The sequence below is a fragment of the Pelmatolapia mariae genome, linkage group LG17 (genome assembly GCF_036321145.2).
Source record: "Pelmatolapia mariae isolate MD_Pm_ZW linkage group LG17, Pm_UMD_F_2, whole genome shotgun sequence".
Lineage (NCBI taxonomy): Eukaryota > Metazoa > Chordata > Actinopteri > Cichliformes > Cichlidae > Pelmatolapia > Pelmatolapia mariae.
Genome location: NC_086242.1, coordinates 15,889,186 through 15,906,001, shown reverse-complemented (window position 1 = coordinate 15,906,001; position 16,816 = coordinate 15,889,186). Strand labels below are relative to the sequence as shown.

At 38.4% G+C, this 16,816-nt stretch overlaps 1 protein-coding gene across 7 annotated transcripts in view; it reads right to left on the bottom strand.

The window, feature by feature from the left end:
* The window catches only part of ppfia2 (PTPRF interacting protein alpha 2), a 183,292-nt gene extending 176,406 nt beyond the window's left edge, over positions 1–6,886 (bottom strand). For all 7 annotated transcript variants that reach the window (XM_063460522.1, XM_063460521.1, XM_063460525.1 and 4 more), the window contains exon 1: positions 6,604–6,886. The gene's annotated coding sequence lies outside the window, so the exon portion shown is untranslated. The remainder of the gene's footprint in view (positions 1–6,603) is intronic.
* Positions 6,887–16,816: the final 9,930 nt, after the last annotated feature.

Below are 16,816 nucleotides of genomic sequence, written 5' to 3'. Positions count from 1 at the left end.
AGCTGTATATGGCCAAGTGAGGCAAATTCAGCACTATTCACCACCTGGGAAACATCAAAAGACATGTGGAGTGTGAGCGTGTTCAGAACAGACAGCGGCCTGAACACGACACTCTGTGGCTTTAGAGATAAGCTGTACTACTCTATGCTTGTTGGGCTAATTTTGGAGAGGCTAAAATAAAACTGGCATTATTTAATAGTGTGTTTAAAGCCTTGTTATCATTAGGAATGAAATTACTAATGCTTTAACGCATTGAACAAGGAAATGGTAATTTAGAAAGGAGTAAAGCAAAATAAAGTAGGCCCAAAAACCCATTATGGGCTTTTTAAAAACACTAAATGTAAGGTCAGCTCTTTGAACATTTGTAGCAACATGTTAAGCTCATTAAAACGAATTTTCTTACAATATGAATACAAGTGTACAACCATTTGTTTTAATGACAATGGACTTTACTTGCACATCAAGCAGTTAGCCGACAGGATAGTTGGTTTATGACAGATTGCACTTTCAAGTAATATTTGTGCTTGACTTCTTGGCGGGCAGATGAGCAAAGTGCATCTACAGACTGGATTGATGAGCTCCACGGGTAATGGGAAAGCTGTTGCATGCCGCTCTTTCCCATTTTGGCATTCATATCAGGCTGACAGGTGGGAAAAGAGTGACGCAGCATATTTGTGAATGGAACTGGCCAGATTGCATGGTACACTCATAGTGCTGGAAAATCTCATTCATATGGCACCCTGTACCACGGAGACTTCAGACGACCAAGAGACAGTCTGTCAAGAAAACAACGATTCAAATCTATTACACAGGATTGCTCAGGATATTATAATAATTGCAGTAGGCATACCAAAAGTGATATGGCTGTAGTGTAAAGATCTTGGATGTTAACCTGAAATAATTTCTTGCTCCAAAGTGGTAATTTTAAAGGGTGACCCCGTTCCACTCCAACTTTTCATTTCGGCATCAATCACCTCTGTTTCAGAGTGAAAACTATCACTAACAATATATATATATATATATATATATATATATATATATATATATATATATATATATATATATATATATATATATATATATATATATATATATATATATATATATATATATATATATATATTAGGGGTGCAACGATACTCGTATCGATATTGAACCGTTCGATACAGTGCTTTCGGTTCGGTACGCATGTGTATCGAACAATACAAAATTTTTAATTTATTTTATCAACTTTTCTTCTGACGATGCTGTGGATCTGCGTTCGACTACTCCGCCTAGGCTGCACTGTCGAGCGCAGATCCACTGCGCAAGCTAGCAAGACAGAAGCTTAGCTCATTGCAGCATGGCAAATTGAACCTCCCCCACCCTCATTCAGACCTGGCCTTTGGAACTATTTTGGTCTTCATGTGAAGTATGACCCTGAAGGTAAGCGCATCATGGACAAAAGTAAAACAGCATGTCGGATGTGCCACGCAATGCTCAATTACATGGGTGGGAACTAGTGCGTTAGCGCAGTTTGCTCGTTAACGTGTTGACGCCGTCCAGCCCCACGCACGGGGCGATCTGCGGTAGCTCGTTAACGGAGATTTGCCTTGTTGTGGCGTTAATGTCATTTCAGATTAACGCTGACAGCACCAGTGGGAACACAATGAATATGACTGCACATTTACTCCGACATCATCCTAGTGCAAAGACAAGTGGAAGCAGACAAAAACAACAAGCACGCATGCTACAAACTTTACCCGTGTCATTTAGACAGCCGTTAGCACATGATTCTCCTTATGGGGACCTGATATGTTTAATATGCTGCTGAGAATATACCCCAGAAGAAGGGTATAGTATAGCTTTTATTTTGGAAAGAGCCATTTCTCTGTAATGAACTCTCTTTTCCAAAGATGAGGGATTTTTCCATGAGATATTTATTTTTTTATTACTTTGTCGTTTCAGCAACATTAAATTTAAAAACTGTACTTTTGAGTTAAAATATATATTTATAATTTTAATAAATGACAAATTAAAAAAGCATGAACATTCTTTTGTATCGAAAAAATATCGAACCGTGACACCAAAGTATCCAACCGAACCGAACCGTGAATTTTGTGTATCGTTGCACCCCTAATATATATATATATATATATATATATATATATATATATATATATATATATATATATATACATACACATTCCTGCTGGGTCTCAAACACCTTCCTGATCAACTGTATCAGAACTGCATACAGAGGTGAGTTCTGTGGCCGCTTATTTCAACAAGTTGAATTGCAAGTATGCACCAGGACTGCTATCTGCAAAATCTTGGTCTTGGATTGAAGGGCATCTCAGAAGAAATGTTATGTGCATGGTTAGTTGGTTTTGCAAGTGATGGTGCTGTGATGGGCTGATAGAAAGAAGCAGCCATACTCTTGTATAAAAATATTAACACCAACCTGCCTGCAATTCACTGAAGCAGTCATAACCTGCTATAGAACATGCTACAGAACTAAGATATTTTCCCGTTTTTGTTAACTCCCTACTGTTGATCTTCTTAAATAAACAGGGTGCCTACTTACCTATTTGGACATCTGATGTAGGTAAATTATTATTATTATTATTTAAGTGCTACTGTTTAGATGTAGAAAAGCAGAAAAAATATCTGTCATCAAAACACATTTTCTTTCCTCAGGAATCTACTGTAGTGGAATATCTGTTTATTGTTTCTAAATAATTTTGACAAGAAGACTAAAGTTACATTGTACAGTTGTTAATTACTACTTTTTATACTTATCTATTAGTAGGCTGAGAGAAAGCGATTCATTAATTTGATACAGCATCTCCCTGCCAGGATGTTTCTGAAAAGAGCTTAAGCAGAATTTAGAAGTCACATTAGCAAGAAATTGTGGTGTAGTGGTTAAGGCACTGAAAATCTTCTTACCATTATTTTAGTCGCTAGCAGGTTGCTGTGGTCACCATTAGTTTGGGTGAAAGACATGCATGTCTGCAAACATTTGCAAACTATTCACCAAAACATAGTGAAAATGTGGAAAGTGCGATGCAAGCTGAAAATACATAACGTCCAGCTTCAGAATACAAATTGTGCCTTACCACTGCAACAAACACATTTCAAAAGGTGCACCTTTTACTTTGAAGGTGAACATTCCCCATCTCCGATTTCCGGCGCTGACAAGGTCCTAGCGTTTGGTGACTGAGGCCCAACAGCTGATTTAGACGTCTTGGGTCAGTCTTTGTAGAGCCTACCACATTGCCTACATAAGTGGGTGGAACCATTGTCAGCATTCAAGCTTATGTTAATTATCTTGTGGTGGTTGCTGACATTTGTGAGTAATTATATTGAGGCTATGACTATTATTCCTTATTTTGGTTATTCTCTTACCGATCCGTTCCAAAACTGTGGTTGAATGGTCACAGGAAATCAACAGTACTGAACAGGCCAATCACAAAAGTTGCAGGCTGCATATACGTGACATACAGTTTCATTTCTAGAGAGGTGCATGTCAGGTAGCAGAGTATGGTTTCAGAGGGGTTTGCAGTTAAAATAAACCTAGATATAACAAAGAAATATAAATCCTCTGTAACACATTCACCTTACATGCAAAAGATACCCACTTTGAAGCCAGGAGAACCCACAAACCCAGCTTTAGGGGACACAAGCTCACATTCTCCTAGTGCCAGTCCCAAGCCAGGATTAAATGGAAGAGTTCTGTCAGGAGGGGCATCCAGTTTAAAATTTCTTGCCAAAACATCCATTTGTGGATCCATTTGCTGTGGAGAACCCTCGGGAAACAAGTGAGCAACCACAAGTACCTTTTCTACATGTACAAGAAACAACATCTTCAGTAATATTCATACAACACTACACTACCAAAAAGAATATGCAGGAATCAAAGTACTCTGCTACATGTGAACACTTCAGGTTGCAGAAACTTTGATTCTACAGTTTCTGATGTTTTAGCACGAAAATACAGACAGATATATATATATATATACATACATACATACATACATACATACATACATACATACATACATATATACATATATATATATATATATATATATATATATATATATATATATATATAAAGAAAACATCAACAAAAAAATGGAAGTTAAAATCAAAAGGTATTGAATTCATGCAAAAACTATTAATTAAGTGCATTATGGCACAAGTCTAGTGGCTGCCATTATAGACAACTTAGATTCACTAATTAACCTAACACACATCTTTGGACTGTGGGAGAAAACTGGAGCAATGAGAGAAAACCCACCAGGCACAACGAGAACAAAGGCCCCAGGAATTAAACCACAGCGTTAACCACTGATGCAAGATACACGACAGACACTGTGTGAAACTTGTTTGAATCCTTTTCAGTAAACAGTAAAACCTTAAAATCTAAGAGTAAAAATAATATTTTACTTTTTTTGTCAATACTTGTTGTTTTTGGACAAAGATAGACTGTCTCCTTATATTGGTTGATTAATCTAGAAGAATTTGACCAAATATGAACCTTTTACTTACCAACTACAGACATCTATTGGCCCTCAAAAAAGCACACATAGTTATTTTGAGGTCCTACAATTAGCCCTATTAATACGAATACTCAGCTTACCTGTAGGCATAGAAATGGACTTTTACTGTACCACTATTTTTGAGAGGATATCCTGGTAACATCAATGTATTCCACAGCAGTCTGAGAACAAGCTACCTGCCTTAAGAAACACACTTCCAAATAAGCCCTCGAGCTTTATAGTAAGTTTTATTTCAGCGATTGAAATCCCATCTGCCTCGATCCCAAGAATTATAGTCACAAAGTCTACCAGCAACTGCTGCTTGTGCTTCCTCAAACAGCATGTTAGTCCAAACCACAATCTTTTGTTCAGTACATGAAAAATAGCTTGTGCAACTGTAATACATTACATCACAAAAATAGTATTCAGCACTCATTGATACTCTCATGTGAAGCTTTGGTAGTAAAAGGTGAATGAGACAGAGATGGGATGAGGAGGATGGTGTCGGTGTAGAGTTACACCCAGCCTTCTGCCATTAGGAAGGCCGGGAAAGGGTGATGAGGCTGAGCATCAAGTGTATGTCTGTGTGTGTGTGTGTGTGTGTGTGTGTGTGTGTGTGTGTGTGTGTGTGTGTGTGTGTGTGTGTGTGTGTGTGTCTCCATTTCTCTGTGACTGCACTTTACCTGTGTGTGAGCATCTGCGAGGGTGAGGAGGGGGAAGGGTGTTCTGTGTGTGTGTTTTCACTGGTTGTGTGCTCAACTGAAAATAAGTCTGCATGCACATGAAAGGATGAAAGGACATCGTGTAGCCTTTAACATCGCCCACAATCCCCTGCAGCAAGGTCATGCAAACCATGAATCGATGGAGATTGAATAAGAGCACTGATCGAGGTGAACAAAAAGGCAATAAAGCTCAAGTTGGAGGTGATTTGAACTGTGCCGTTTGTAACCACCACACCTGCCTCACCGCAACATTTTACCTTCCTCATTACCGAAGGTTTAGTGACAGTCAAACCTGTGCTGTAAAAGAGGACCTTAAACGATCATTTTATGCACATAAAAGCTTCTTCCACAGGTTGCCACTTTTTTCAATGAAACCTCGGGGCAATAAAAGCTTCGCCCGCACACCAGCCATATTAGGCAGGAAGGCGTATTTGCATGTTTGAGGTCCCTAACTGGAAAGTCACACACTTTATTTAAAAAAAACCCATTAAATTAAGCATCTTAGCTTTGCATAATGTATCTGTGTCACACTTTAAAGTATGTGCAACAGCTTCACAAGTTGGAATTCCTACTAATGCAAATATTGTCACATCTCTTCACCGTGCACGCCTGTAAATGTTAATATTAATTGGCAAGATCAGAGAGAAATCACAGCTTTGCCTACAGCAATTAACCTTCTACCAGCGAGCCAGCATCTGGATGTGTGTGTGTGAGTGAGTGAGTGTGTCTGTTCACTCATTCATCCATTTACAGGATAAAAAGTGTGAATGGAGAGGCAGGTGGGTAGATGGATGGATGGGAGTCTGTTGAATGCCTTCTTCCTCCTTGCATCTCTGTAATAGCCGGTGATAATGTTGTTTATAGGAGGGGCAGCTGTTCCTCATGTGACAGCTCGTCCTTTTGCGGTTACTAAGCACACACGCGCGCGCACACACACACTCCAAGGCGGCCTGACTGCGGCGCTGATCGCGTCTTGACACCACTGTAACAACTCCTCCTCATTCTCTGAAATGATAATTGGGGAGAATCCTTGGCTATTGTCTCAAGTGCATTACATCATGCCAGCCTCTCAGTCTGCATCCCGCCCCCCTTTAACTCTCTGCTATGTCTCTCCACTGTGACAGCCGGCCGTGATTTTTTTCTTCCTCCTGCAGAGCTTCACAATGTCAACCACACGAAATCTATACATTATATACACCACGTATGCTTCCACACCAAGCGCTCACTACTCCCCCCAACATCCCCATCAGTCCAGAGTTGTGGAGATAAAAGGGGCACCGCAGAAAATCACCTTGAGCCCGAAGGAATGGGGCAATGTAGGTCACTGCGATACCGGCGGCAACAGTGTGCATACTCACAATTTGTTCCTTTACTATCAGCAGAGGCTCTGGCCGCGGATCAATGACAACTGCAGTCTGTGCAAGCTATACCATGAAGCGGACAATCCTAGGAGGCTTCTTCAGTGCAAAGAGCCAGCGACGCCAAGGATACGATCCTAAAGGTGCGGCTGGTCCCCGCCGCTGGCATTGTCAAAAAACAAAAGAGCAGGAACGATCGCCAAATTAGCCGGGTCGGGTAATGACATCTGATTTCCGGGGAGCCACACGCACCGGTTAAGAAATTATGGCATGTTACAAATTCTGCTGTGATAAGCGGAGCTGGAAAAGACCATTGTAGGAGCTGACGGAGGGGAGGCGAGTGGAGTCTTAAAGTTGCAGCTGTGCAATTCTCTTTTCTTTATGTGCAGACCTATAATAATACGACTAGTACTACTAATAACAACAACAATAATAAAAGTGTTCAGCATGTTAAAATATTTGATTTAGCCTGCTACATTTAATAGGTGTAAGATTTTTTTTCCTGACTAAAATAAAATGTGCAAAAGCGAAATATCTTTAATGTATGCCAGTAAACTATGATAAAATATCTGTTAGTACTGAGAGTGCTTCTGTAAAATGTAAAATAGCGTTCGGCCAACCAATTAGAAAGGGCAAGGGAAAGCTCCTTTTTTCAGTCAGGCAGATGCCACCAGAAGCGATGTTCACCTTTTCCAGCCACACAGATGGTTTTTGCCAGATTCCCAAACGCTGTAGTTGGGAGATGCTTGGGGTCAGCCACCACTGCCTTCAGTCCCGAAGGCTATTTGTCCAATTACCTAGGAAACAGTTGTTGTCCAATACAAAAGCCATTAACATTTACACTAGCTTGTTTCTTTTCATCAGGGATTCTCTCACAAAATCAGATCATATAAGATTTTTAGTAATATTTTGTTCAAGAGATTGTAATAGCTGTTTGTAGAAAGACACTATATGTTAAAAACAAAACAAAACAACTGTTCTTAAAAAATGCAGGGAAAGGTGGGCTAAGTAAAAGTTACCACGGGGTTACAACACCTTGATAAAAACAATAAAAACTAGGTTTGATTGAAAGTGAAATATAAATACTGGATTTGTTATATATATTAAAAAAATGACTGTGCAACTAAGTACAGGTGATTTTAAACGCAATAAATAATGATGAATTAAAAGAAAATTAAATGGTGATTTTAAACGATGGAGAGACTTGAGAAGAATCTAAGTTATTTAAATGATTTTTTTTAAAAGATGGTTAAAAAAGAGTGGAACAGATAAAATATGCATTAAATAGATGTTATTATAGATAACATTAATACAGTTTTGTCTTTAATATGGTACTGTAAAATACGATTTTGGTTCACATATTTGTGATCTTTATGTGAATTTCAACCTGTAACGGGTCATTATTTTTTAAGTAAAAGAAACGTGGAGTAAATTTTGAAATAATATTTAAAGACGACACTGCAAAAACAGTGTTGGTCTTCATTGTTGTAGTAAGTCTTAATGTTCATTGTGCAGTAGCACTTTACACAAATAAAGATGCTGTTGATTTTCAGCACTCACATGTATTCAAATTGACTATGAGTCTATGAGTCATTGTTTTAAACTCCCTTATCATTTATTTTCATATTTACAATAATTATAATTATGGTGATATTGTTACTATTATTGTATTATTACTATTGTAACACTACAAAACATCTTAAGAACTATTGGGGCTTGATAGAGCAAGCACAAAAATAGGATGAAATGATGGTACATTCCAGCTCATATTTTCATACATAGTGGAGAGTGTTTTTGCTATTCAATTATTAGCTTTTACCATAAAAAAAATAAAGAAACTAGGACATCCTTGGGTTGTGGTACCGCATTATACTGTACTATAGTTCTTTCCTACACGTCTTAAAGTCTGTAATTCCCATAAGATGGTTTAGAAAATCAAACCACTGGAATTGGATCTGTTGATCAATCCAACATGCTAGGTCAAAATAACCCATAGAGGTTTGTCTATATTTGACCCAGCCCTCTGCTGCACAAACAAATCAAAATGTGTGTGTTTTGTGTGTATTTAATTTAAACCTTTATGTCTTGTTTGGGGTCAGAAATGCTGAGGGGTTCTTTCCCATTGTTGATGATTACTGACAAAAAGATGAATAATAAAAACTAAACACAGGCACTGAATTTCTCCATTATTTTCTACTTGTCTATGTACACTGCTGTATGCTGCAGGCTATAAAACAGTGGACATGGATTTCTTGTGATTGAATATATAGAAGTCAGTCTAAATGTGGACAAGCAATAACAGGCATTAAAATGGCCAATACTTTGAAATATCAGCAAAGAAACAAAGATTGACATGTTTTAAATTGTTTCATAATATTTTAATAGATTGAATGTAGATGAATATTTCATTATATTTTAATAGATTTAAGGAGATCCCATTTATTCTTAGCAAGTGTGGCAGGGTGGTGCAGTGGTTATCCTCTTGTCTCACACAAAAGAGTAAAAATAGTTGTCTGCCTAGCTGCATTAGCCCTGCAATAGACTGGTTACCTGTCCAGGAATTAACCTGGACCAAATGGCATAGCCTCCATGGCATAGCCTCCATAAATAAGAGTGTGAAAAAATTGAGTACAGTGGAATCAGTTTGAAATGATCTGAGCTTTACAGCATGGTGTACTATTCTACTGGATGCAGCAGTGTGCACTGTACACTGTGGTATTGAAGGGTTGGACATGGTAAGCAACAGGTGTGACATTTAACTGTCACTCAGTTGGTACTGTGGGACCCAAAGTGTGCCAAGAAAATATCCCCTATATCATTCCACCACAACCTGAACATTTCATAGAGTGCAGGATGGATCCATACTGCATGTTGGTGACATTAAATTCTGACTCTACCATCCAAATGTTGCAGTAGCAATGTTTTTCTGGTCTCCTGGTGTCCATTTCTGGTGATTAAACCTTTTGCGACGTCATAGATTCTCTACTGCATACTTTGGTTGTAACAAGTGGTTATTTGAGTTACTGTTACTTTCTTATCAGCTCTAAGTAGTCAGACTATTTTCCCCTGACCTCTGACATCAACAAGGCATTTTCAGCCAGAGAACTGCAGCTCACTGGATATTTTCTGCTTTTCAGACAACGGTCTGTAAACCCTAGAGATGTTTCATGAGGGGACAATCCCAGTAGATCAGCAGTTTCTGAAACATTCAGGTTTGCCGGTCTCCCATCAACAACCACATTCAGAGTCGTTTAATCATCTTTCTTCCCCATTCTGATGCTCTGTTTAAACTTCAGTGCGATGTCTTGAACATGTCTACATGCCTAAAAGCACTGAGTTTCTGATATGCAATTGGCTGATTAGATTTTTGCATTAAGAAGCAGTTGAACAAATATTACTAATGAAATGGTTGGTGAGTGCGTATTGTTTTATGTATCATATCACAGATGATAAGAGCCAATAACAATGATATTCTGATGATATCTGCTACATTATGTTTTTGTTAATCATTTTAAAATGCTATCGCTATTTTGTAATAAAAGTTTACTTACTGGTTTGTGAACCTATTGTCAAACCCCGGTCTTCTTATGAAGCAGCTTAGTCAAAGCAGTTGGTGTAAACAGATACACTGATAGCCACAAAATGTCCCATTCTAAGCTCATTCTATTTTAACCAAAGCCACAGTTTTTTAAAAATAGTTTTATATTTATAAAGATGTACTTTATAGTATTTTTTAAACTGTTTAGAAAGTTAAATAAACCTCAGATGCTTTTCATAATAACATTCAGATAATTCTATAAAAATGGCAATGGCAATATGATTTTAATTTTTTAAATGTCAAATATTTTAACTGAACACTGTCTGAGAACTCTCTTTCCTACTACTTTGTCACTAAGGCTCTAACTTTCTCTTACAGCAACAGTGTGGGCCCGTGACAAATTGCTGCCTGTAGACTGCCCAAAGATTAATGCCACTGTCCATGGTGCTGAATTCTGTATGCTTCTTGTATGTGCTGTACTGTGTTGCAGGCCTCTTAAAAAGGGTATACTACACCCATGCCCCAAGTGTTGCAAAACAGTTGTTTCCCTGGATTATTACATTAGATCTATAATCATGTCTCTTGAAAAGCACTAATGTTTCTGTTCACAGGAATTACAGTCCCTGGATTCTGGGAAAAGGTCCATTCTGGAAGGTTTATCTCTCGGCTGCCAGTCACTGGCTTGGATATTTAATTAACATACGTTGTGCACTAGCTTGGTGTTTGCTGTCTCGTTTTGGTCTTTAGCTGGCACTAAATCCCACCTGGGAGAATGCTTTCAGATGCTTCTTTTCTCTGTTGTAGCCCCAGCTTGCTTCCCCCTCCTGTTCTTTTCCTGTTGTCTGACAAATTAGCAAAACAAAGACAGAGCTAAGTGGTGGGGTGGGGTGGAGTGCTGGCTCTTTTCTCAAGTGAAAAAAAGTACACCATGATGACAAACCTCAGCAGTAACCATCAGGGCTGTAAAATGAAGCCAGCTAACAAGCCAAAAAATTGCAATTCTTTGAGTGGCCACTAGAGGCTGGTTCCAAAAAAGAAGTCAAACTATAAAGTCGCTATAAAGTCGCTTATTTCCCAATTAATAACAACTCTGATTAATGGAGGATTTTTTTTAAGATTACCTAAAATCTTACTTAGAATTAAAATTTATTTACATTTTCAAAGTTCGGGTCATAGTCACTGTGACAGACAGCTGTCAGTGTTAATGAACTCAGTGAACTGAGGGGTGAACTTCAAAGATTAATAGGTTTGCTATTCATGTTTGTCTTGTTGGGGCTTTCTGGAGCAAATAAAAGCTTGCTAGCATTTTCTAATAACTTCAGACTCCACCTTTTTATCCAAATAATGATTATATTTGGTTATATATCCAAATATAATCATTTCTGGCACACCAAAATCCAACTTATAACACTGCGGCTTCACAGTCCCCTTGTTGTCATCACAGTGGTGTGTGTGCTTTGAGTCCATGGCCAGAAACAGAATAGTCTTTATTTTTCATCACTCAGCTTTGAGTTCGATTAACCTTATTGTGAGAGTCTCAGATAGTTTTTGGTTTGTTTTATGGCGAGATAGTAAATACTGATCTTTCCCCATGACGATTAGAATGACAACAATATCATTCAATCCCCTGTTTATAATGCAGCTGAGTGTTCGTATAGCATCCCACCCACTATATTGACCTACCGTGTGCCTGTTCTACAGTGTTGAATCACTCAGTCATATCATATTAATTTCCCCTGAGAAGTCAGCATAGGCCTCTGCATATGAATGGCTATAATGCAGCCAGGTGATGAAAATGAAAACATTTTCATATCTGAATGCCCTGAAGCTAAGAATTCCCATATATTGACTGGTTTGACTCAGAGACTGTTGCACCAGCAAAGCTTAAACCTAGGATTTGTAAGGCGGTTCTTTTGACTGCACAATCTGTGGAAATGAAGCTAAAATAGGCACCAGTTAAGAAGCAATGATCAAAGTGATAAGGGAATCAAGAAGAAGCTATAAAAAGGAACCTATAAAAAGAAAAGAGACCTGTGACGCTGCTTCAGTCTGATCCTCCTCCTCATAGCTTGACACGCTCAATGTTTGAATGTCATTAAGCAAGTCATCCCCTCCCCCCTTTCGTCATGCAAATGGACCTCTTTTCACACGCGGAGATTTTGCATGCAAATCTCACATCAAAATCTCAATGATCTCAGAGGTTAAGCTGCTGAGGTCCTCACAGCCAATTAAAAAGACACACACACTCACTCCTTTGGCTAGAGAAATGCTGATGCAAATATTTGCCGAGGATGATGGAGGGACTTTGCGTTGTGGTTAAAATTACCGAATAAATGTTAAGTCAAACAGCTACCAATATGATGTGACAGCTGAGAAAGTGCTCTCATAAACCCGAGGGAGAGATGTTGGTGTATTGTTTTGCGCAACGCCCTGCCTCTCCAGGTTGTTTCAGTGGATCAAAGCAAATGTGTACTATGAAGCCTGACATTATCCACTTCTGTTAACATGTCCATGTCCACATATCCATCATCTCAGCCTCCAGTCTGCCTCCCTTCAGGGCCTAAAATCGCATCTTATGATTTATCTGTCTGAAGAAACACATATCAGCATATGTCAGTTGCAGTCTGTACAAATCCAGAGCTGCCAGGGCTCTTTGTGACTTTCTGTCTGTCTCTATAAATGAACCAGTTTACCGACCTCTTGCTGCTTGATACTCTGATATCAGAGATTAGTTCAGTCGACCGCGGTGTGAGCTGCATTACAGAGACAGAACGGAGAGGGATTACAGGTATCTGGAATCCTGTAAATCTTTATGTCTGCCTCATGATAAGGCGATATCATTGCACTTTAGCTCAGGCCTCCTCTGTCTGTCAGGTTGAAAGCTGACTGACTGGATTCAACGGTTACCCACGTTATCTGTTGATTCCAGATCTTTTTATGCCCACATTTGCTTTGTCTGATCATGCTTTTGAATATCTAATTATTTCATAATGAACAAAAATTGGTTAATCAGCTACTCAAAAATATGCTTGTTCGGACATAATGATAAATAGCAGAAGATGAGCCCCTTAGGCCCTTTAGGCCCCAGTCACACAGTCCTGGAGACCAGTCAGTGATCCCCTGGCAACCACTGGTTGCTATGGAAAATTGGTTGTAAATAGGTGCACAATCCTGTTGCCATGATCGCCTGTGAAACACTGCATAAAAAACAGACTTTTCTGCAAACACAGCAGCATTCTAGCAAAAAACACAATCACAAGAGGTTTTTAGTGCATCATCTTTGTGACAGCCTGCAACCTCATGCAAACCACTCACCAACCAGCTGGCAAGTGGTTTTGAGTGGTTCCTATAAGTGACCAGAGGCTGGCAGGAGGTTGCCAGCCAATCTCTATTTCTGTGTGACTCAGTTTATTCCTAATTATCTGTTTTTCCAGTATGGTGGTCATGCATATAAAGGGCACTCTTTTTATGTACTGCGATGCCACAAAATTACAGAGCATATGAAAGACTAAGTGTTAAAAAATCCTGAATTTAATTTTATAATATGGGCCAAGCACAACACCCTTGAAGACTCTTGAAGACTAGACCAACTTAGAGTACAAGCCGGCATTAAATCCATGCCACGGAGAAGGGGTGAAATCCCACCTTAAACTTTTTATTATACCATATCACTATAAAACCCACACGCTGCTAGATTTATACATGACTGTATAAACATGCCTGCGTACAGAGCTCCTTCTTTCTCACACACCAACAGCTGACAATGATTCATGCAGCAATAAGACTTAACCTGTGCTCTATGCTGTGCAACAATTCCTACCATAACAATTACAACACCACTAACATATGCTCCCATTCCTTTACAGGTTATGTGATTCATCTTATTAACATTCATTGTAGGTGCAGATGGGGGACAGCAAAAATTATGGTCATGCTCACATTTACAACTTTTATGAGTGGCTATTATTTTAATCCCAAACACTCATGCCAATGACAAAAAGAGGAAATGTCTTTAACTTGGATGCTAAACCATTTGAATAAAGAACATCCAGGCTGAGTGGGCTTCTTTTTAAAGCAGAATGTAGGTTATGTAAGGATAAAGGGTTTGTCGGGATAAGCAAATCACAGTAATTTCCATGCAAGATAAATAGTCCCATTTCTTTTGCATGCAAGAATAGTCTACTTTATAAAGTATGTTCCTGCTAACATAAGTGATGTTCGTTAACTAAAATATTATGTCAAAGAACTGACAGGATGACTAGAAAGCAGGATAAAAAAGCTCAAAATGAGCGAGAGAGAAAAAAAAAAGTCACCGAGCTGGTCTGGAAACAGCACCATTGCAGGGTTTTTTTTTTCTCCCCCCACCCCCCGTTTTTTTTTTAAACATTCCCTCCAAATGTACTGAGAAATGTTTGCTAATATTTCTTGATGCAAGCTGTGAAGAAAGCATACAATGAAATGTAAATATAGAAGAAACAAATGCTCATCGTGGCAAACCTGTGTAGGTGTGATGTAGTTCATCAGATGCTGTGGGAAGTAGATCTCCCTTGAATATGTGAGTGAGGTGTGTGAGTACCTGCATACTAATATAGCCACAGTAAAGTACAACCAACACCTAGCAAGTTTTAATCACACGATACATATAAATATCGATGTGGATGAACCATTTTCAGGCGGCAAGTTCGTCTTTGTCCAATGTAATCTTTTTTTTTTAATGTTAGATGACAAAATAAAGTTGCAGCAGTATTAGCTGATGCTAGCACTGCCTAGTTGCTTGGTTTGCAATACATTTTCCTTTAATATTAAATAGGATTCAAAATTATGTTAGCAAAAATAATCTTAAAGCTAAGTATGGTTACCAGAAAAAGTGAACAGCTGACTGCCTGCAGTGTCTTTTAATACATTTGAAAGTTCAGCAAATTGAAAGAGCACCCACCTGTCATTAATGCTAGTTAGCTAGCTTTAGCAAGGCTAAATTAAAGTAGCCCAGATATAAGTTTAAGGCCAAAAAGTTGAAAAAGGTAGGTTCCAATATTTAAAGATTATTTTTTAAGTCTAGAACTTTGCTTATTAATTCTAATGTTAAAACAAAATTGCAGCAATGAAACAACAAATATGTTTATTTTAATAACAATGATGAATCACTGCGATTTTGGATGTTATTGTTGAACTGAATGATACCCACTGGTGCATTGCTTGATCAACAGGTTCTTACAGCTGTGTGTGAGATGAAAGTGTTGCTTGTACTATTCTAACTGTATTATCCAAGTCTTTTCATATTGTTGACTCTGCAAACCATGCCATTTTAACACACTATTATTATTATTATTTCTTCATCTAAACAGTTACTAGTATGTTCCTACCACTTATTAACACAATAGTCGATTTGTGCCTCTCCCTCTAACATTAACACCCAAAGTCTTTTTTTTCCATTTCAAATTTGTCATTCGCCATGTGAATTCTTGAGCTATGACTAAACACATGGTCATAACTCAAGCAGCACATTTTGCAGACTACATGTCAAGGTGTCCTTGGGCCACGACCAGCAAAAATAGCCTCTCATTTTTCATTGGTGTGTGATCTTCAGCGCTGTGGAAAAGTCTCAAGCCACTCCTCATTTCTTTGTATTTTGCTTCCAAGGAGCCAGACTTTCTTGTAATTTTTCAAAGTGTTCTTGAGCAGTAGTTCTCCAGGCTTTCTGAAGGTCTTTCAAAGTTCTTCTCTCAACAATACCGCTTCACACTGACCTACAACTCATTCAAGCATAAAAAAGACACACAACTCAAATAATGAACTAGTGTTGTTTCTCTAGGCAATATAACATAGAACCACTTTTAAATTTTATCCTTAGGCACTAGGAGTATGTTGCAAAAATACTATGTTGAAAATTGCCAAAGATAACACAGTCTGACATTGTGCCGTTAGCCAAAAACTATATATTGTTATACTGAGACGTTGGCATATCTTGAAATGGTGTGAGGTATGTCTTTTAAGAAAAATTAGGAAACTAAGGGAAGTGGAGGACAATGGATGGGTGTAATAACAGCAGATGAACAGAATCTGAAAGTCTTGTCCTCAAAAAATAGGAAAAAATCCAGCAAAGACCTGGAACAAGACCTTGGAGATGCATCTGACACTTCAACATGGCTTTCGTAGAGCTCATTCTACTATAACAGCTCTTCTTAGATGTCCACTGGCATTTTGATGTCAAGTGGTGCAGGAGAACGTTCTGTTTTGCTGATGTTGGACCATATGGATGATACTGTTGTTCGTCACATTTTGCTCAATGGCTGAGATACTGGGTGGGCATAACTTGGTTTTCTTTGGACTGGTTGGAATCATACCTTGTTCTGTGGCTGTTTCTAAGTACATGTCTTCCTCCACTTCTCTTTCCTGTGGTGTATTGGGGGACTTCTTGTTTCTGCTCCCTTTCCAGCACATTTTGATCAACTTTAAGGTGATTTTTATCAGTTCTATACAGATGACATCCAATTGCATATCTCTTGTAAACCCCAATATGTTTCTAAGCTACAGATCATGAGTGGTACAAACTCTGTTTTTTGCCTCATATACTATATTTCTATGTGTTTTTGCACAGAAATAATTTGTTCACCCTGGATTCTATTTGTTCCAGATTATTATAGGTTTGGTTTTTAGTTTAGTTACTTCTAGTTT